Below are 23,563 nucleotides of genomic sequence, written 5' to 3'. Positions count from 1 at the left end.
TCTGGCCGTTCTATAGCCCCTGCTGTAGACGGCCATCATTCTTCTAGATCTATCAGCATTGTTGTTCCTCAGGGCTCTGTCCTAGCACCAACTCTTTTCCTTTTATTCATCAATGACCTAAGCTGTACATCTAACCCTGTCCACTCATACGCTGACGATTCCACACTTCACCTTTCCATTCGGTTCCTGCAATGTCCATCTCAGCAGTTACTTCAACAAACAAGGGATGAGGCTATAGCTCACTTAATATCTGACTTGGCTCGTGTCTCTGACTGGGGTAAAAATAATCTTGTTGTTTTTAATGCATTAAAAACTCAGTTTTTACACCTATCAACCGGACACAATCTTCCACAGGAGTACCCACTAATGTTTAATAATATCCAGCCCAATCCTGTATTATCCTTGAACATGCTTGGGGTTTCATTCACTCGGGACTTATCTTGGAAAGATCATATTGCATTTCTTGTAAAATCTGCATCCAAGAGATTAGGGGTACTAAGCTGACTCCGTACTTTCTTTACCCCTGCACAGTTGTTGACTTTATACACGGGTTTTATTCGCTCCAGTTTAGAGTACAACTCTCATGTGTAGGGAGGCTCCCCACATACAGCTGTTCTCAATAGGGTGGAGTCAAAGGCTTTTTGTCTCATCATCTCTCCTCCTCTTACTGGCTCCCTTCAACCTCTGTCTCTTCACCGCACTTTTGCATCTTTATCTCTTTTGTTTCACTACTTCAATGGTCACTGCTCCTCTGAACTGTCTGCATGCATTCCACCACCTCTACGACGGGCGCGTAGCACCCGTCTAGCAACAAATTCTCATCCCTTTTCTGTCCAATTCTCTAATGCAAGAGCTAACCGTTACTCCCAGTCCTTCATTTATGCAACAGGTCAACTCTGGAACTGTCTCCCTCTGTCTGTATTTCCTACTTCCTATGATCTCCAGTCTTTCAAACGCAGTGTGTCCAGGCATCCCAAAATGAATGGATCTTGAATTTGGCTCTCTTGTGTATTTTTTTTTTTTTCTTGGAAGGAACGGTTGCAGTCTCCTGGCCTTTGGTTCTTTCCTTCTTGCATAGAAAAATATACACACGCATATACATGCACATATACGTATGTAAACATACATACACATATACATGCATGTGCAGGGCTCTTGTTTGGGGAGCCACAGCTCGCATATGCTAGTGTTTTTTCCCTGTCGGCGAACAAATTTTTCGTGCAAGTTGCCTTTTGGCGAAGAGAAAATACATCCACTTCAAGACCCAGTAAACTACACAATAAGTAAATCTCAGAGCACGTTGTGATCTATTATTAAGTCTTTCCTTGTCGCCATTGTGAATGTTTAAAACCTCATTCTATGGTTCTAATCATCACAATGTGTAAATAAATGAAAAAAATCATTGTTCATAAAATATATCAGCTGGTAGTCAGTTTGGCTACTAAAAATTATTTGGCCCGTAAATCTGCAACCTTATTAGCCAAATGGCTGTGCGTGGCTCAGTCGGTAGAGAGGTGGCCTGCAGTTCTAGTGGACTCAGGTTCAAATCCTCGCTGGGGCAGGGAACAGTTTAAGGATTTGAATTTCATAAAAGCAGACTTTACTTATCTAACAAAAAGACCCGCCGACATGTAAAAATACCCCCGCTAATACCAATACACCAGTCCTGTATGAGACAGCCCTAGCATGTATTCAATATGGACGGTGGGTGTTAGCGCCGAAGTGGTGACATGTAGAGATGTATGGTATGTCGGAGGACTGCTGGGCCTTGAGAGCAGGCTGTGAAGCCTATGCCCAGAGTCGGACACATTAAAAAAAAACAAAAAAAAAAAACATCGGCAGTCAGCAAGAGCCCTGATGTATACATAGATATATACATTGTATGCCAGCATATATACTGTACATATAGCCTACACATGCATATAAACACACACATATTATACTACTGCTGACAATATTAACAACAACAGCAATTAATTGGTCATAAATATAATAACAATTATAGTAATTGAATTAACAATAATAATAATAATAATAATAATAATAATAACAAAACAACAACTACAAATGATAATAGTAATAATAAAAAAAAAATAATATGACCACCATTGTTATTAATACCATAGTTCTTATATTACTAGGACTATGTATAATACACATCACCAACACCCTATCATGTCCCCTGCGGCCCAACAACTTAGAAATCGTGTGCCAGACAAGTGAAACTCTCAAACATCTAACTCGCCGCAGGGAGAAAAGAGAGAACAAAACCACGGCAGGAGTATACAGCGCCGAGTTCGAAAAAATATACACAGACGAAACCTCACGTAGTGGAGAAACAAGGGTGAAAGAACATAGGCAGGACTGGAGAAGATACAACTTTAACAGTGCATGCATGGTTCACCATGAGGAACACAGTCACCTCATGGATTGGAGTAGCGCTAAGCTAGTGCTCGAAAATTCAAACAAAACTAGAACAAAGTGTTTACAGGCAGCAGTTATCCAAGCACCCAACACAACAGAGCAAAATCGAGAGGTATTCCAAATTTCACCGTCACAAATCAATTTGATCATCAAGATGGCCGAAACTACTAGAAATATACTTTCATAATAACCCAACGGACAGTCATAATTGCCACCCCCATGGCGGTGATTCAGCACACACACACACACACACACACACACACACACACACACACACACACACACACACACACACGCATGCGCGTGGAGTCCTCATCTCAAAAAACACATAGACAAGATTGAAAAAGTTCAAAGGGCCGCTACAAGATGGATACCAAGCTTAAGGGATCTAAGCTACCGTACGAAGAAAGACTAAATATACTGAATCTACCAACACTACAGGAGAGAAGAAAAAGAGGTGACATGATAATGCTATATAAATGCATATCAGGAAAGGAGAAAATAGACATAAATGATTACATAACATATGGGGATGCATCAGCAAGAGGACACTGCAAAAAACTGCATAAGAAGAGAGGTGATAAAGACGTAAGGAAATTCAGTTTCCCAAACAGAGCAATTGATCAGTGGAATGCACTACCGAATGAAATAGTGTGTGCCAAAACAATTCACAAATTTAAGGATATGTACGATAAATATGGTTTAAGACACGGAACAGTACGAGCTTGACCCATTCCTGTAGAGATACAAGTAGGTAAGAACAATTAAGTAAGAACACATACACACACACATACACACACACACACACACACACACACACACACACACACACTCGACGTGATGTGTATTATACTTAGCCCAAATGATTTCGGATTTATGGTATTTGTAAGATCGGTGGTCGTAACAATCTTATTTATTATTATTATTATTATTATTATTATTATTCTTTCCTTCATTCTTTCCCCGTCCTTCTGCCTAAGGGTGACTTTACACTCCCTCATCTGTCTTTCATTCCTTCATTCTTTCCTCTTCCTTCTGCCTATGGGTGACTCTACACTGAGTGACAAGCCAAATGGTTTCCTGAACACCAGGGAATTATTTACTACGCTGGGTGGTAACCATATAACCAAATTTTGGCGCCTGGTGGTTTAGTGGGTAATTATTGTGCTCCAGTCGGATTGAGCCGATGAAGGTTTATATCCAAGGGGTGGTTGGGGTTGACTGCTCAGGAAATGCCACTCAGGGATGAGTGAGACTGGTCACTCTCATCTTAAATGTCGACCAACTGCCTAGCCCCGGGCTCCTACGCTCCTCATGGGGCAACGTAGGATTGGATGATGGATGGATGGATTATTATTATTATTATTATTATTATTATTATTGTTATCATTTGTAGTTGTTTTGTTCTCATTTTTATCGTTATCATTATTAGTGGTAGCTGGGAGCACCCATCATCCACCCACTCAATGCAGAGTGATGCCATATGATCTCTACACTGAGTGACAAACCAAATGGTTTCCTGTACCCAGGAGACAGTTTACTACGCTGGGTGGTATCCATAAAACCGGGGTTTCTGGTAGGGTTAAGTGTCCCCCAGATTCCCCTATCCAAAATCACTTAATCATGGCAGTCGTTTCAGAGAGCCTCGGAGGGCCCAATACTTGCCCAGGGCCCCAACCAAATGGGCAGACTCGCGTGGCCATGTGGAATGTGAGAGGTGTGAATGAGGAGAGCAAGAGGGTGGAAGTGGTGAATGTGTTCAAGAGTGTGAGGTATACTGTGATGGCATTGTGTGAAATGAAAATGAAAGGGTGCAAGTGGAGGAGTAGGAGGGTGTGAAATGTTTAAGATCGGGTATGAATGGGAGAGGAATATGTAAGGAAGGAGTGGCTTTGTTGATGAATGAGGTGTGGCAGAGTGGAATGAGAGACTACAAATGTGTCAGCTCGAGGTGTATGTATGTCAAGTTCAAGTTTGAGAAGGTGAAAGTGGCAGTAATTGTAGCATATGCACTGTGTGAGGACAGGAGTGAGAGAGAGAAAGACAAATTTTGGGATGAGTTGGATGCCATAGTGGGAGAAATGCCCAGGAGCTACAAGGTAATGATAATGGGGGATATGAATGGAAGAGTAGGCACTGCTTCTAAGGATGACATAATGGGTTCTTATGGAGTACCAGGAGAAAATGATAATGGGAAGCGACTAAAGGATATGTGTCAGGAGAGGAGTTTGTGCATTTGTAACTCGCATTACAAACACAAAGATGCACATAAATATACATCGTATAGAGGAAATGGAGATCGTGTTGAAAGAAGCCTGATTGATTACGTTCTCGTAGAGGGTCGATGATGGGAATGGTTGCTGATACGAGGGCCGTGAGAGGACGATGTGGAGGTCTGTCAGATCATATGACTGTGGTATATAAGATCAAGCTGAGAGGAGTGAGGTGTATCAGGAGAGACAGGAACAGTCAGGGAGGAAGACTGAAAGTTGAGAAGCTGAGGATCAACGAAATGGCAGATGATTACAGGATCAAAGTAGAGGAGAAGTTAGAATCAGTAAACTGGAATGAAATGGATCTGGACAGCCTGTGGAATGCATATAAAGATTGCTTAGTTAGGAATGCTAAAGTGGTGTGTGGTGTGGCTAGAGTAACAACAAAGCGGAAAGGTACAGCATGGTGGGATGAAGAGGTTAAGAGAGTAGTGGAGTAAAAGAGGAAGAAATGACTAAAGTGGTTACAGGATAGGGGTTCAGTTGAAAGAAGAACTGAGTTTACTGAGAGCAAAAAGCACGTAAAGAGACTAGTGACGAGGGAAAAGGAGGTAAATGATGATCTGGGAAGAAAAATGAATGCAAACTACTCTGAAAATAGGAAGTTATTCTGGAAAGAGGTGCGGAAATGTAGAAGTGACAGTGGAAAGAAATGTGATGGTGTGAAGGAAGCAGGTAGTGGAATATTAACCCATGGAAATGAAGTAAGGACCAGATGGAAAGATTATTTTGAAAGCCTGATGAATGGGAATAGAGAGAGCAGAGCAACTGTAAACATGATTGGTTTGGGAGGAGGGCAGAGAAGGAATGCAGTGCCAGGAGACGTGACACTCGCACAGGTGAAGAGTGCTATAAAGCGGCTGAAAAATGGGAAAGCATCCGGGATTGATGAGGTGTATGCCAAGATGCTTAAGTGTAGTGGAGAGAGTGGAATGAAGTGCTTGTTGGAGATATGTAAGAAGACATGGATGAGTGAATCAGTGCCTGCAGAGTGGAAAAAGACTGTGATTGTAACCCTGTACAAAAATAAAGGTGAGCAAAGTGAGTGCAAGAATTATCATTGTATAAGTTTATTGAGTGTGCTAGGGAAAGTATATGGAATAATTATTATAGAGAAAGTAGGAGAGATATCAGAAGCCCTAGTGAGTGATGAAGAGGGTGGCTTTAGGAGTGGCAGAGGATGTGTGGGTCAAGTATTTGCAGTGAGACAGATAGCAGAGAAGGCTTGTGAGAAGGACCATAAGGTGTTTATGACATTTATGGGTCTGGATAAAGCTTATGACAAAGTAGACAGAGCGGGATTGTGGAAAGTTTTGCACATGTACAGGGTAGATGATAAGCTGCTTTGGTGCTGTCAAGTTTTTATGGTAGTAGGAAAGCATGTGTAAGGGTTAATGGGCATCTAAGTGAATGGTTCACGATCGGTGTGGGCGTGCGACAAGGTTGTGTGATGTCCCCATGGTTGTTCAATATATATATGGATGGGGTGATGAGAGAAGTAAAAACACGAGCAATGGAGAGAGGGATGGCGTTGGTAATGAATGGTGACGGATGGAATATCTCAAATTTGTTGTATGCTGATGATGCAGTACTGCTTGCAAGTAGCGGACAAGAACTTGGTAGACTAATGCGGAGTTTTGCTGATGTCTGTGAGTCTCGTGCCTTGACAGTAAACGTAGAAAAGAGTAAAGAGATGGTTATTGTGAGAGAAGGTGACTCCCAGTGTGATGTTGCAGTGAATGGAGAGAGGCTGGATTTGGTGAGAGAGTTCAAATACCTGGGTACAGTGATAGAAAAGAGAGGAAAATGTGCAAAAGTACAGTGATAGATAAGAGAGGAAAATGTGCAAAAGAAATCGAAAGTAGAGTGACACAAGGAAGAAAGGTAGGTGGTGCAATGAAGGCCTTGATAAGAAACAGAGGCTTGAGTGTTGCAGCTGCACGAGGCTTACATGAGGGAGTGTTAGTGCCAACTCTAACATATGGATGTGAGACTATGGTGTGGCATGAAAATGAAAAGTCAAGAGTAAGAGCAGTGGAGATGGGACTGCTGAGAAATGTATGTGGAGTTCAGAGGGTGGATAGGATACGAAATAATGTGATTCGTGAAAGGTGTAAAGTGAGGAAGTCGGTGGACACCAGAATCGAAGAGAGTGTACTGAGATGGTATGGTCATGTGTGGAGAATGGTTAACAACTGAGTGGTGAAAAAGGTATATCTGGGCGAATTTGAAGGAGGGAGGAGGCGAGGTAGGCCAAGGAGGTGAAGAGATATGGTGGATGAGTGTGTAAGGGAGAGAGGTTTGGAAATCGGTGAGACTTGGGACCTGATAAGAGATCGAGCTGGCTGGATGAATGTTTTGAGAAGTGCATGATCATGGATTTTAGCACCCCTTTTTAACGTGGCAGCATCCGGATTGACTCAATCGGATACGTTTATGTGAAGCTACAGAACGTGGTGAATGTTTTTGGCGTATTCGATTGGAGCCAGGATTCCGGGGGCTTGAATGATGAGTGAATGGAAGCGTGGCCCATTAGATTGGGCAAATTTGGGCTGTTTGGACATTGCTACTCCTCACCCTGTCCTTGGTTGGGAAAGGATGTCCGGATGATGATGATCATCATCATCATTATTATTTTTACTATTATTATTATTATTATTGTTATTATTATTATTATTATTATTATTATTATTATTATTATTAATTATCTATATTATTATTAATATCATTTCATGGCTGTTGTTATTACTGTCAGCATCGGTATAATAGGTTTGTGTCTGTATGTGTGTGTATATTGATGTCTATACAGTGTATTGGCATACAATATGTATATTTCTGTATGTATACATACATGTATATGTGTATGTATGTTTACATATGTATATGTGTATGTATATGTATGTGTGTATGTATGTATATACAGTATACATATATACATGGGTATCCGCCATCCACTCCTCTTGATCCCAAACATTCCCTCACAGGGCCTCACAGGCTAATCTTCTAATAATCCCTCATGGGTCGTGATTTGTCCAAGTAATCCTTTAATGTCAGAAAATGCCGCCCACATCTTTAGCTCCTCCCACCACCAAAAGTGGTGGATATGAAAGGTGTTCACTTGGAATATTGTTCATTGTGTACCCCCCTCCACAATATGTCTACCCCCCGATGTATATATGTATATATGTCCCCCCCAATGCATATATGTCCCCCCCCAATGCATACATGCCCCCACTAAAATTGCTGACCTAGCACGCTTTCCCACGCCTGAACAAAGGCGTTATTGCATCAGTTCATAGCAGGCAGCCAAGTCGGGCAGACTATTTTACTGTGAGCTTGTAATAAACTCCTTATCTAGCTGTTTGTACACGGAGTTTCTATCACCAAAGTATTGCAAGTTACATTTGGTAGCAGCGGTATTTCGAACCATCAGATTCTGACCGCCTCCACCGATTTTTAGTGACATCACAAGATACACAACGTCTCGCATCTGCCAGCCTCGCCCCTCCTCAGTGCCTCTAGTGGTGTAATACCTGGCTGTGCTTTCCGAGTGTACAATTTTTCTCACCAGTGCTCACCTCGCAAACAACCCCACCCATACGCCTTGTTCCTGACCGCACGTGTCACCGTCGCCGACCTACGCACCTGTTGCACCTGTTCCCAGCAGCTGTTCCGAACTCATCATAACTCCTGCCCCCACGGTGCCACTTATCACTGTCTGCCCACTGCCTGCCCACCACAATTCTCTGCCATTTGCAACTCAACAGCTCTACACCTGCCTTGAACCAACATCTGCCCTCACAACCCACCACCGGCCCCATTGCCGCCACGCCCTGCCGTCCCCACATCTGGTCTGCATTACGGAGCCTCCTAAGACCGCCACTCCCTGCCGGTGACTCATCGCGGCGTCTCTTCTCCTCTCCGCCCAGCTGTCTCTCCACCACTGGCCCACCTCCCCCCGCCCCGCCCTGCCCCAGCCCAGCTACACCCAGCCACCCCTGCACGTCATACATCTCGACACTCCCGTCTCTACTGTGTAACTATAGTATATCTTTCCTTTCTATAGAGATTATCCTCGATTTTCTCTACAGATTGGATATTGTAAATATTCCATCTCATTTCCATTACCCCGTTTTCATCTTCACCTACGTTATTTATAATCCATCTCATCCTTCGCCATTTATTTAAACCATCCATCCCTGCACCTTCATTCATTTTCACGCCTACTCGTGTATTCCATTCTCTCATTATTATTTATACATTTCCACCTACATATCCATCTTCATCCTTTCATTTTCCATTGCCGCATTAAATGTCATACTTTCCACGTCAACTGCTTAACACCGGCCCTCTCGACCCAGAAGCATCACATGACCATACCCCGTCTGCCGACTCCAACACAATCACTCATTTACGAAGTGGCAAAGAGTACCACCGCCCTGTACCTGAGACTCCCGTTTCACTTCCCGCAGAATCACTTACTACCCATCCTCCACTCGTAAATCCAGATACCTCCTCCTCTACTCCTGCCTCTACACTCCCTTCTTCCTTTACTCCTTCCCCTGTCGTTCCCTCTCCTGCCTCCCTTCATACCCCGTCTTGCTCGCCCTTAACTGGCACTACCTTCTCTCTCTCCCACACCTCTCCTGCCGCCACTTCTGCACTTCCAGCCATGGCCAACCCTCCACAGTCTATCTCGATGATGCCAATTGTCCCAAATTTACCGGCCAGGACCCAACTTGGTCTGTCTATGATTTCCTCAGAGAAGTCGAAACAGAAATCCACAATAGACAAATAACCGATGAATCGCTCAAAGTAGCCTACCTCCTCGGTCGCTTGCACCACGGTAAATCGGACATCGGATCCGGGATCCGTGCAGGACATTTCGATAGCATTCGTACCTTTGCTGATTTTCGTACGGAACTCATCAGCCTTTGTTGCCAGCATTCAAATACCGCGTCTCTCATGGGATTCATTAATCTCCTAAACCAACTAGATGAGGACTTGCGCGTCCCAGCGCAATATGCCAAGCTCCGCGAAGCTGCCGCCACCATGAAAGCAACTAGTAGCGAGATGCTCCAATTACTGGTAGGCACGAAATGGTTAGAAGACAAGAATGGCGTTCCAATGCTTTCACTCACCAACTTTGCTGACTTAATTGGTTATCTGAGATTCCTTCACTGGCTTACTCCTAAACAGCGAGAGCTAGCCTTGGAAATCGGTTTCAATCCAGGAGATAAAATTATTCAGGTCACTAAAGCCATTCATGAAAGAACAGGTTCGAACTACACGCGTCTGGGCACCACCCAACCCTTGGCCTCCTCAGTCTGTCACACCTCCACTACCCCAGACCAATCTCGCTCCCGTCCCACCACACGCGGCAGACCTGCCACACATCGTTCTCCTACCGCAGGTCGTGATCAATCTAGTGCCCGACGGAACAGACAATCTTCGATTCTTTGCTGGCACTGTGGTCATCCTGAACATCGAGCATCCAGTTGCGACCGTACATACAGACGTCCTCACTCCCAACCCAGGCAGCGTACGCCTTCCCGCTCACGTCGTCCACACTGCAAATACCACAAATCAAGCATGACTCACACCACTGAGGAATGTCGTTACCTCAACCGCCAACAGTCGGGGGAAGTGCCGCGCCCGTATCGGACCAATATCATGTAGAGCCAGAAACCCAACTCCCCATCCGCCATGTAGGTCCCATAACATCCTCGGGTTTAGTCATTCTCGGATGCAGTCATGACATACCAACGTCATTCTTCTTGGACACAGTATCTATAGTAAATCTCATCTCTGAAAATTCCTTACAAATTATTCATCGACATCACAACCACGTCAGTTTCCTAGAACCACCAGACATTCGCCTATGTGGTGTCGAAGGCTCAGGGTTTAAGGTTAAGGGAAGAGTCACCCTTGAAGTCAAACTCCACAGAGATTTGCCCCCTATCCCCATCGAATTTCATGTCACTAATGACTTGCAGTATCCCGCAGATGCCCTTACTGGTTTCTCCACCATGGCACAACACTCCATTGCATTATTACCTGCTTGTGGTAGTATAGACATTTCTGGATTCCCGGTTTACACTATGGACTGTCCCCATCCTGTTCTTCCGATCAAATCAGTCCTTCAGTTACCTCTGTCCCTATCACTACCAAAAAGTCCACCCCAGCCCAAACCACCACTATCATCATCTGAGAATACAGAGATCATTCCTTTACTGACTGCGAGCAAGGACATAAATTCCTCAATGTCTCCTGATACATCATCTCAGCCCTCGAACATCGCTCTTACCTCCTCTCCCGACAACACTATCGCTGACTCAGACATGTCTCAGTTACCTACCTCACACAGTCTGAATGATCTTCTCCAACACGCAGAGACGAAACGTGCAGTAACGAATACGTGCACAATTTTGTTACCGCATGAGTTCACCAAAGTCTCTGTTTGTGTTGCCGGTGCGAAAGAAGGAGTGGATGTACTAACCCTACCTGAGACGTGTTGTGTGAATGGCTTGACTTATGAGTCAGCGTGGTGTACAGTCTTAGAGGACAGTTTATGCTACCTGTACTTGCTCAATGTCACAAATGCTCCACTAAAACTTAAAAGTGGTGTAAAGATTGGAGACTTCCTAGTATACCCAGCAGCCGTAAGGGTGTGCCAGGATTCCTCAATTCCTACTATTCAGACTGATGATAGTACGCCAATCGGTGTATGTACTATTAACTCTACGGGATCTGTGCCGACATATTCACCCGAAATGCTCTCACATCTCACTTGCACAGATTTCCTAGAAAATACGCCTCAACTCCTCGACCTTCTGACCTCGTACAGAAACGTGGTTGCCTTACCCGGTGAACCGATGGGTAGAACAGACCTTGTCAAACATACGATTGAACTACTACCAGGAACTCAGCTGATTTACATACCAGCGTATCGATTTCATCACAGCCAGAGAAAGCAGACAGATCAAATGGTACAGAACATGTTAGACCAAGACATTATTGAACCCTCCGTCAGTCCATGGAATAGCCCACTTTTCTTAGTACCAAAGAAGGACGGCAACTTTAGACCAGTAGTCAACTATCGTAAGGTCAATTTTGTCACCGTTCCAGACCGTTTCCTGTTACCTGTCCTCACTGATTTGCTAGAATCCCTTGGTGAAAATAACGTAGTCTTTTCATCTTTAGACCTCCTCAGTGGGTACTGGCAGGTCGAAATGGAAGAATCCTCTCACCCAGTTACAGCCTTTAGCACCCCTTCCGGACATTTTCAGTTTAAGAGACTCCCTTTTGGTCTGAGAAATGCTCCTTCCGTGTTCATGCGACTTATCCATTCAGTCTTCAGCGGTATGATGGGACACTCTCTTTTTGCTTACCTAGATGATATCATTATTGTGAGTAAATCCATCCCTGATCATTTTACCAAACTCCAGCAAGTCTTTGAACGCCTCCAGCTCGCAGGCCTGAAAATCAATCTCAGTAAATGTGACTTCCTGCGAAAGAAAATCAAATTCCTAGGCCATGTCGTAGATGCACAAGGCATTCATACTAATGAGGATAAAACTAAGGCGATCATTAACTTCCCAGAACCTACCACTACCGAAGCTGTACGAAGTTTCCTGGGCCTCAGTGGCTATTATCGTCAATTCATACGGGATTATGCAAAGATTGCCGCTCCTCTGACCCACTTACTCAAGCAGAATGTGCCCTTTGTTTGGACTAACGACCAGTCACAGGCCTTCCAAAAGCTAAAGACACCTCTTGTAAATGCCCTTGTTCTAGCATTCCCTGATTATACCACACCCTTCCTTCTCTGCACAGACGCCTCAGGCACTGGACTTGGTCCCGTTTTGATGCAATTTGATGAAGCATCAAGGAAGCGCGTAATAGCGTATGCTAGTCGCACCCTTACAACCGCTGAACGTAACTACAGTGTCACAGATCTCGAAGCGCTAGCGGTAGTCTGGTCCTTGAAACATTTCAGAGATATAGTCTATGGTTATCCAGTGCATATCCAAACAGACCACCTTCCACTATGTGATTTGTTCAAGAATCGCAACCTAACAGGTAGGTTAGCTAGATGGTCTGTCATCATCCAGGACTTTAATCCCACTTTTCAATATGTACCAGGCAAGTTGAATGTAGTCGCAGACGCACTCTCACGTCACGTAGCAGCAGCTATAACATCACTGCAGCCTGAAGTAACTGAAAACACTACACTAACGTCAGAAGTTGTTCGAAACTTCCAGCGCCAAGACCCCATGTGGTCCAAAGTCATTTATTTCCTAGAATCTGGCGATGTCTCGACCTTACCTACTCTGCCAGTGTCACTAGATGAGTTCATGATAGATGATGATCTCTTGTACAGGAAAACACTGCTAACAGGCAAAGATATGCCCAATCGTGAAGTATGCCAACTTGTTGTCCCCACTGCCCTGATACCACAAGTTCTTCATATTGTTCATAACACTGCTCAAGCTTCCCATCCAGGTAAAGACCGATGCTTGCGCCAAGCACGTCTCAAATACTATTGGCCAACCATGTGCCGCGATATCAATGCCCACTGTGACTCTTGCCTCTCCTGCCACCACCACAAAGGATCAACCGGCTTACCAGCACCTCTCTTACAATACCCAATCCCATCACGACCATGGGAAACTGTCTCAATCGATCTCTTAAAACTACCTCTCACAGAATCTGGCGCTGAGTACTTGTTCGTAGCGGTCGACCACTTCTCCCGCTACTGTGTCCTCGTACCCCTCTCCGACAAGACCGCGAAGAGCGTTGCACGTGCCCTTGTAGATCACGTAATTTGTCCGTTCAGTACCCCTCATACCATTCTTACTGACAACGGTACAAAGTTCAACAATAGCCTTCTAGATGAGATCTGTCGCTGCTTTCATATTAGTAAGTGCAATGTCGTGCCTAACTATCCGGTTTCCAATGGCCTTGTAGAACGCCACAACCGAAAAATCTTAGAGTGCCTCAGACATCTAGGCTCCCATAGTTCGTCCTGGGATGACTGGATTCCCCAAGTGGCGTCCTCCATCAATAGCTCCATCAATGCATCCATTGCTGAATCTCCCTTCTTCGTCCTCTTTGGTTTTGACAAGGACCTCCCTTACTCTCTCTTATCCTCAAAGCCAGAACCCATCTACAACATGGATGATTATGTTAAACTAAAATTGGCCAACTTCCAGACCATCCACCAGTATGTCCAATCCACTTTGGCTTCCTCCCAGGAGGACATGCTGCAGCGCCAACATAAGTCCACCTCTCCTATCACTATCAATGTAGGCGATCTTGTCTTTGCTCATTCCCATACGCGTTCCTCTAAGTTGGATGACAAATTTACAGGGCCCCACCGCGTCCTCACTCAACAAGGCAACAAATTTCACCTCCAGGACCTGTCCACTAAGGACACCAGATGGGTCCACGTCGATGACTTAAAGCGAGCACCCTGTGGCCTCGTGTTGGAAGAGTCACTTACACAACCTCCTGCTCCCCCTTCCCCTCCTCACATCCCTCAGTCTACCTTGTCTCCACCTATCCCTCAGTCTCCTTCCTCTCCACCTCCACCTGCTCATTCATCAACCAATCAATATCGGTCCAAACTGCGCTCTGCCCATCAACCTCTTCACGACCTCCCCCATTAACTCTACCCTGATTTTCTAGGTACGATGTTAGTGATCTCCCTGCTGGCAGTGCTGACCCTCCTTGGGTCTGGGTCAGGTCAGGACGATGGTGGAGTACGTCCCGGGGCCTTGATCGGCTCGGGAGGCGAGGTAATGCTTATCGAAGACATAGCCTCCTTGTGCTACGATCTTGCGCCCCTGGCCGACGTAGCCATTGCCCTACCTGCCTACGCGCACCAGCTCCACGGAATCAGGACCCATCTCACGGCCCTCATGGGGACACACAACCCGAATGAGTATCTCTATAATCTTTTCCTCCCACTCTCCTGGCAATTGCAATACACAAGTAACAGATTCACTGAGCTCAATGACACATTTTCCATTCCGACACCCGTTGGTCGTTCTCGTGTGAAATGAGGTCTCTTCGACTTCGGCGGTGAGATTCTGAGTGGCTTGTTTGGCGTTGCTACAGCCCGTGACCTTTCTGGCTTCAAATCTGATCTCACTCATTTAGCTTCAGCCCTAGAATCACAACGCCGAGTCATTAAAATCCAACACACTATGTTACAGAAGCTCACAACCCAACTCAATGAAGTCACGTCCACTCTAAACAATTTCACTGATATCTTACAACGCCACCTTTCAGATCTCAACGTTATCTCTCAGTTCTTCTACCTCAAACTCAACATGGATAATCTCCAACTGGACTTTGACTCTCTCCTGTCTCAAGTCTCTACCTTGGTTCGTATCCTGGTCGATGATATCAATGGACGTGTCACTGCCGGCTTAGTACCTGTCTCAGCTCTCCGTTCTGTCCTGGAATGGGCTCACTCCACCTTCGGTCTCTCCCCAGTCTTCCCTTACTCCTCCCTTGAATATTATTATCCTGTTCTCGAAGCCACACTTCTCACCACAGACGTCGTCGTCCATATTCCTCTCTGTTCTGCCATAACCTTTAACCTTTTCCACATCATTCCTTTCCCTTTCCGCCTCAACAACTCCTTGTTACATGTATCTGTTCCTTCAGAATACTTCCTCCTCTCCCATAATCATCTTTCCGTTGCCTTCCTTTCTTCCACAGACCTCTAGCAATGTTCCTCCCTTACTCCGACCTCTCGTCTCTGTGCTGCCCACCTTTTCGCTATCTTCCCTAGCAGTGCTACAGCCTGTGAATCTGCTTTAGTTCGCAACCATTCCATCTACTCGGCCTCTTCTTTTGTCCCAGCTCCTGACCTCCTAGTCCACCATGCTCACCTCAACCATGTCCAGTACTGTACTTCTTCTTTGTTGTTCCCGTCTCTGTCACAATCATGTGTCCTGGTTCTTCAGTTCAATCCGTCCCTGCTAGTAGTCTCTACAAAGCACCTGACTATTGTACCGTCAAATCAGAGTCCGTCATCACTTACGCCACTCGCTATCACCAAGCTGTCCGTAAACACTCCTATGACATCTTTCAACCAATCGACATACCTTCAACCCTACCATCTGCCAACATTACCATCACCTCCCCTAACTTGCGCATGCTAACCTTCCTCAATGACAGTGATTTCATTATGGATCAATTTTCTCTGGCCTTCAGCCGTTCATGGGTTCATCCAACAGTTGTGTTTCTCCCTGTGGTTATCGCTTTCATAGGTTTTCTACTCATCATATGTGCAGTGCATTGTTGTGTCAGAAAAATGGAACGTCGACTCCAGGAAATCAGAGTCGCTACAGGCATAGTATGCCCTACACACGACGTAGAAACTCCCCGTAATTAGTGCCCTCACATTCCGTGACTACCAATGCCATCTGACAATTAACCACACTGTGAACAGAACTCTGCCTACTAGACAGTGATGGTATTTCTTTAATGCATTACTGAGTGACAGTGAATCCTACAGAAAATACAAAAGAAAAAAAAATGAACGAAGAACAATGGAACTCTCATACCTACTCCTTGTTTATCATGTATCAAACTATTATTGTGTAATTCCCATTATGTCTATGTATACCTTCGACCCTTACTGGACTCGTACCTATTAATCCTTGTATATCTTATATATATATATATATATATATATATATATATATATATATATATCCTTCTAATTCCCTCCCCTCCCCATGGCCATGTCTCCCCTACTGCCCCCTGTATCATACTTCTCCCTTGTACAAACCTCCCTGGTCCTGCCTTACTACTATAATCAGACACCATTTAACTCCTGGTGTCAGGAGACACCATCTCAGCTACCCGGGGGAGTAGTGTACCCCCCTCCACAATATGTCTACCCCCTGATGTATATATGTCCCCCCCCAATGCATACATGCCCCCACTAAAATTGCTGACCTAGCACGCTTTCCCACGCCTGAACGAAGGCGTTATTGCATCAGTTCATAGCAGGCAGCCAAGTCGGGCTGACTGTTTTACTGTGAGCTTGTAATAAACTCCTTATCTAGCTGTTTGTACACGGAGTTTCTATCACCAAAGTATTGCAAGTTACAATTGACTCGATAAAGCTGGTATAAAGTGAAACGTCGTTAACTTAATAAAGGCTTGTCTTTAATACGGTGTTTATATTACATACATTATCTACTTTTACGCTTATCTGTTGCTGGGATAGGATATCAAAGGGCCAAAAGATGATAGGCTATAGCAAGGGAGATTGAATAGCAGAGAACGGTGCCACACTCTGTTAAAATCAATCTATCTGTCTATCTATAGCCCGATGCCCTAATCCCTCAAAGGGTGACCACATACAAAACGCCTCCAAGTCGCTCTGTCACCCACCATTTGACTGCCCTCCCCCCAGCTCACTCCCCCCCACCCTCATATACCTCTCAACTCCATCCCTCCACCTCATCCTCGGTCTTCCCCTCCCTCTCCCTCCCTTCACTTCACCTACATACACCCTCTTCGTCAGTCTTTCATTTTCCAGTCTCTCCACATGTCCAAACTACCTCTGTTTTTCTCCTAATTTTCTTAACCACATCCACATCCACCCACAACGTTCCTTCCCTTCTTCATTTGTCAACCTGTCCCTTCACGTCACTCCACATGCTCCTCTCAAGTAACTCATTTCCATTGCTCTCACTGTTGACTTTTTCCCCCTCTAGCAAGGTCCATGCCTCGTTTCCATACGTCAGGGTAAGAATCGCAATATTATCATGACTTCTTAACTTCCATACTCACCTCCCTATTTCTCATCACTGCTTTCAGTGAACCAACAACCTTCCGGTACGCTTTCAAGCACATCATCCCCAAAAGTTCCATCCTTACTCATCACACTACCTAAGTACTTGAATGCACGCACATTCTCCATATCCTCACCACCCAACTTCACTGTGCATTCTGTGACTTCATTCCTTTCAAACACCATAACTTTACTCTTGTTTACATTCACTTTCAGATTCCCCTTCCTACACACTGTCCTAAATTCATTCACCAAACCTTGCAACTCCCATTCATCTTCACACAACAATAATGTATCATCAGCAAACAGCAACACCAGAATCTTCCACAACTCACCCTCATTCATTAGAGCCACCCCCACATCCACTGCTTTACCTTGCAACTCCTTTATAACCCCATGCATATATATATTAAACAGCCATGGAGACATCACACATCCCTGTTTCAGTCCCACGTTTAGATCAAAGAACTCACTCAGCGCACCATCCACTCGCACCATAGCCCTAGGTCCTTCGTACATACTCTTCACAGCACTCAGCAATTTCCCCTCCACTCCATATATTCTTAATATCTTCCATATACCTTGTTTATCTGTTCTGTTGTAAGCTTTCTCTGAGTCCATGAAGGCAGCATACACTTTCTTTTCCTTCTTTAGATACTTCTCCTCTAAACATCTTAGAACAAATACCTGATCTGTGCACCCTTTTCCCATCCTAAATCCCCCTTGTTCTTCTCCAACTAGCTCCTCTGTTATATGCCTAACCCTATCAATGAGTATTCTACCATATATTTTTCCAGTCACACTAAGAAGGCAAATACCCCTGTGGTTACCACATACTTCTCTCTCCCCTTTTCCTTTGTATAAAGGAACAGTTATACCTGATTTCCAGTCCTCTGGAACCCTTCCCTCTTTCCAAGCCAATCTACACAACTTCCATGTCCATTCCACAACAATTTCACCCCCATAATTCAGCATTTCACCACACACTCCCTCAATTCCTGGGGCCTTTCCCATCTTGATCTTCTTCGTTGCTTCCACTACTTCCGCCCTACTGATCTCTTCCTCCTCTCATCTCTTCTTCTCCCAGCTATTCCCCAATCACCTATACTCACACTGCTTTCACTCTCTACATTCAACAAATCCTCAAAGTGCTCCTTCTATCTCCTCAGTTTCTCTCTTTTCTCCACCAACAATCTATTTTTCCTATCTTTCACTACCCTGCTATTTCCTCTTTCACACTGCCTTACTTTCTTTACCTCCTTCCAATACAATTTCTTACTGTCTCTCCATTTCACACTCAGATTCCTCCCAAACTCTTCATCTATTTTCTTCTTACTCTCCTTCATCAATCTCTTCACCTTTCTTCTCCTGCTTACATATCTCTCTCTCTCTTCTCTCTCGCATCTTCTCCCCTACCTCTACTCGCTAGCCAATCACTATATGCCTTCTTCTCTTGTTCCACAGCTCGTTTCACCTCATCATTCCACCATGCTGTCCCTTGCACACCCTTGCATCTCCTCCTCACTCCATAAACCACCTCACACGCTGCGCCTATCTCTTCCGTGAATATCTTACATACGTCTTCCACCCCTTCCATCTGCTCTAGCTCATACCTTTCCAATCTTTCTTCCACTATGCTCTTATACTCTGCCATTTTCGCACTATCTTGCAATTTCTCCACTCTTCTCACAGGAGCTGCTTCCTCCTGTCTTCCCCTTCGTCTCCTCAACCACTTTCTTTGCAGCTCTACCTTGGCCATTACTAAGTGATGGTCCAAGATTCCATTCCCCCACCCTCTCCACGCTCTTGCATCCAACATTTGTCTTTTCATTTGCTCATCCACACACACGTAATCTATCATTGCCTTTCGTTCAACAAGTTCACCGTTCATCCTCCTCAGGACTCTCCATGTATACCTGTGGATCATCTTCTGCCGAAAGAAGGTGTTGGCTATTGCCAACCCCTTACCAGCACAGACATCCACCATAGCACTAACATTCCCAACTGCTTCATCTGGGACACTCCACTGACCAACCATTCCATTCACTCGTACATTCCCAACTTTGCCATTCATGTCTCCAATCAAAAACTCTCGCTCCTCTCAAACTTGTCCATACATGCTTCTACACTTGCACAATACTCATCTTTCACTCTTGCCACTCAGTCATCTGTCGGAGCATATGTACATACAATCGCCCAAGCTTGTATACCTACTTTTATCCTCACCCATACAATCTTGCACCCACTGTTCCATACTCTTATATTCTCCTTCCACATCTTGCTTATCATCAGACATACTCCCTCTCTTGCCTTCTCATTCTCATTAACTCCTGCACATATTCCTAAACCGTATTCCCATTCTTTCACCCTTTCACCTTTTCATTTAGTTTCAGTCAATCAACATATATCCACTCTTGCATCCTCAAGCACCTGAACAATCTCTCTCTCTCTTTCACTTCATCATTCACTCCTCTCACATTCCATGTCCCCACCCTTAGAATGTCCTTTGTCCGTTCCTTAGTCGTCAACGTATGGTCCGTCCTTGTCCGAGGCACTTTATTTGCTTGTCTAGTTAGTTCTTTTAACGGGGTGGGGCACTAACCCACCACCAACCCTTTCAGTCGCCTCGTATGACAAGCAGGGATAATGGGGAAGTATTCTTGAAACCCTCTTACCCCCAGGGGTTAAAAAGTCAAAAGCTATACAAATATCGGCTACGAAATGAGTTTTTCTAATTCAAGTGATATTACAGGAAGCCAGCATTAAGGCGTTAACAAAATTGGGTGCCCTGCCACTGTGTTTCTGCCACAAACACAGTAATGTCCAGTATTTTCCTACGTGTTATTTATACTTTTGTGGTAGGTGGGGACGCTCACCATCCATTCACTCGATGTAGTGCTGCTCTCGGGTGTCTGCCCTTTCCTGTCCTCCATCCTTCTTTCCGTCCATCCTCGTCTGTCTTTCTTTCCTTCATTCTTTCCTCGTCCTTCTGCCTACGGGTGACTTTACACTCCCTCTTCCGTCTTTCTTTTCTTCATTCTTTCCTCTTCCTTCTGCCTGTGGGTGACTCTACACTGAGTGACAAGCCAAATGGCTTCCTATACACCAGGAAACCATTTACTACGCTGGGTGGTAACCATATAACCAAATTTTGGCGCCTGGTGGTTTAGTGGGTAATTATTGCGCTCCAGTCGGATTGAGCCGGTGAAGGTTTATATCCAAGGGGTGGTTGGGGTATATCGTTCATGTAATGCCACTCAGGGATGAGTGAGGCTGGTCACTCTCATCTTAAATGTCAGGACCAACTGCCTAGCCCCGGGCTCCTACGCTCCTCATGGGGCAACGTAGGATTGGATGATGGATGGATGGTTATTTATACTGAGTCAAGTGACCCTACAGAAAGACACTGTGAGGGAGCTGATAAACCTGGGTGCCCTGCAACTGTCCTTCAACTACAAGCAGGAGACGCCTGCTGACCTGGCCCGATCCAGAGACCACACTGACCTGGCACAGCTCCTTACCGTCACACCTGCACACCTGGTGAGAGAGAGAGAGAGAGAGAGAGAGAGAGAGAGAGAGAGATTCATTGTTTTTTATGATTGGACAGAGGTTTGTTGTTAATATAATCCTTTGTGGTATACATTAATGCTTTTCATATGCCCAGTCCCTTTATGTGTTTACCAGGTTAGCACTGATACGCAAATCCAGCTCACACTTAAACGAACCCGAGGGCAACTTCCAGGGCAGTCAGAATGCTGGATAAATCGCGTTCCTACTTGTTCCTATTTACCCAGCAGTACATTTAGAGACGGGTATAATTTCGACTGGAGCTGGGTGTATACATAAGTATTTCTTTACTTCAGGCATAAATCTAAGCCTTCTTTTCATCTTATGGTACTGGTGCAAGATACCATTTTTGAGCCATAAATGTAAACCTTCCATTTCTTTAGGAATATATCTACACATTCTTCCTCCTCCTCCCGTCAGCCCTTCAGTGAGAGAGTGGTGCTGTTTGAACAACTCCTGAAAACCATCAGCACTGCCGAGAATCAGGTACTACATTAAATTTTTTCCCCTTGAGCTTCAATGTTTTATCAGAATCCTTTTGTTATATTATCTTGACTTATATAACTTCAAAACACAGCCAACCAAATCCGAGCAGTTATCAAGTTGAAGAATTATGATCAGACAAACATTTCTTGCATTAACGCATTACCATGTAGAACTGTTTATTGTAAAAATGGCAAAGATTCATTATGACTATATTCCCTATAAGACTAAAGACAACCTCGATCATGAAGAAGAAGCGTGTCTTCGCTTACGTTGGGTACAAAGGGTGAGGGACCTGATGATGAAGGGTGCGCCTCTGGAACCCATCGGGGGATACAACATTTACCCACTCCACCTGGCCATCAGCAGCAACCGCATTCACCTTCTACCTCTGCTGCTGTGTGCTGGAGCGCCTCTCACCAGCACAGTAGACGGCCTAAGTGTCCTGCAGCAGGCGTGGCTCTCCCAGGATGTCACTGCCAAAGCTGGGATCATCATTACCAGGGTGAGTTTACCTTTAACACCTTCGTTATTGTTCTTACCAAATACCCAGCTGCAGTGTCTTTTAGCAGGTGTGGCTGCTGAAAGATATCATTACCGGTGCTATGGTTGAAAATAGCAAAGTGCATTGAGCTTTTAAAGCTGTTACGCCAACTTATACCTCCTGCATCAGGATCAGGATCCACCTCAAAAGCAAATTAACTCTTCCTTGAACCACTGCCCACCTATCCATTAAGTTTCATTGAAATCCGAGAACAGCTCTGAGATATCTTGTACATTATCTGCCCTATCACCAATTATATCACAGTACTTAAAAGAATACACTAAGCAGAAAAATACTGTATACCGGTATATATTTTCTGATCTAAGTTTCCTGATATTAAAACGAGAATCTAAATGGTATATCATTGTAACGATTTGTGAACCCATCTTTGACTCCAACGATTTTTGAAACTGTATTCAAGTACGATACAGTGTTATATTCCCGTAGCTTTTAAGTTAGCTTTAAATTTCTTAGTGTAAACTATGGTCAGACAAAATTAGTATTCTCTCATGTACTACATGAATCTTGTCATACTGTAAGTTGTCTTAAATCTTAGTATGTTGGCATCTGAAGTTCAGTTCCGCACGCTTCAACCTAATGGAAATGCCTTTCTCAAACGTCTGAAAATGTCTAGTGACATTCCAGTCACTGCTAGTGCTTTGCTAGAAAGTACATCTTGGTTTGGGACCTATTTCTTTTTTTGCTTACCATGCGAGAACCATAATATGTGGCAGACTGTGATGCTTTTTGAAATTATGTAGCTGATATTCCATGGCACTCTTTCTTCTCCACTGACATCATTTCTACCCAGCCCACAATAGTGACTAAATACATCTTGGTATACTGTTGTTCATACCCTGTCAGCAGTTTACTAGGAGAGCCAACTCCCCAGCTGGTTTGACTGTAATTGTGCCAGTGCAACAACCTAAAAGTCTTTAACTTATAACTCTTAATTAACGTTAAAAAAAAAAAAAACACCAAATCCCTCAGTCACTTTAAAGTTTCTAAAAATTACTCAAAAACCGTACGGTAATAAATCTCGGCAAATCATACATTCTTCACAACCAAGCATCTAAACTATTAAATGAACCAAATGAAAATAGAATATTCTGGTTAACTCGCAGTTTTTTCAGTAGTAACTTTAACAAGTGATCACCCATTTCTCCATTAGAATCAACAGAATGGATCACTGTAAATGACCCTCGTGGAAAAGCAAACATTCTTACCAGTGCGTTTACCAGAAATTTTACCTTAGAGGAAGTCAGTCAGAATATTCCTGTACTAGAACCAGATTCTCCCAAAACTGCTTCACTAAAGATACAAACTAGATATGTAAAAATCTATCTTAGACAATTTACCAACCAACAAAGCTACAGGTCCTAATGGAAAACTTTCAACAGTTCTGAAAATGTGTTCCCCAGAACTTGCTCCTGTTCTTGCTAAATTCTT

This window comes from Coenobita brevimanus, chromosome 37, assembly GCF_032717465.1.
Source record: "Coenobita brevimanus isolate Jiangsu-jjx chromosome 37, ASM3271746v2, whole genome shotgun sequence".
NCBI lineage: Eukaryota > Metazoa > Arthropoda > Malacostraca > Decapoda > Coenobitidae > Coenobita > Coenobita brevimanus.
The sequence above is the reverse complement of the archived record's forward strand: the minus strand, read 5'-3'. Positions refer to the sequence as shown.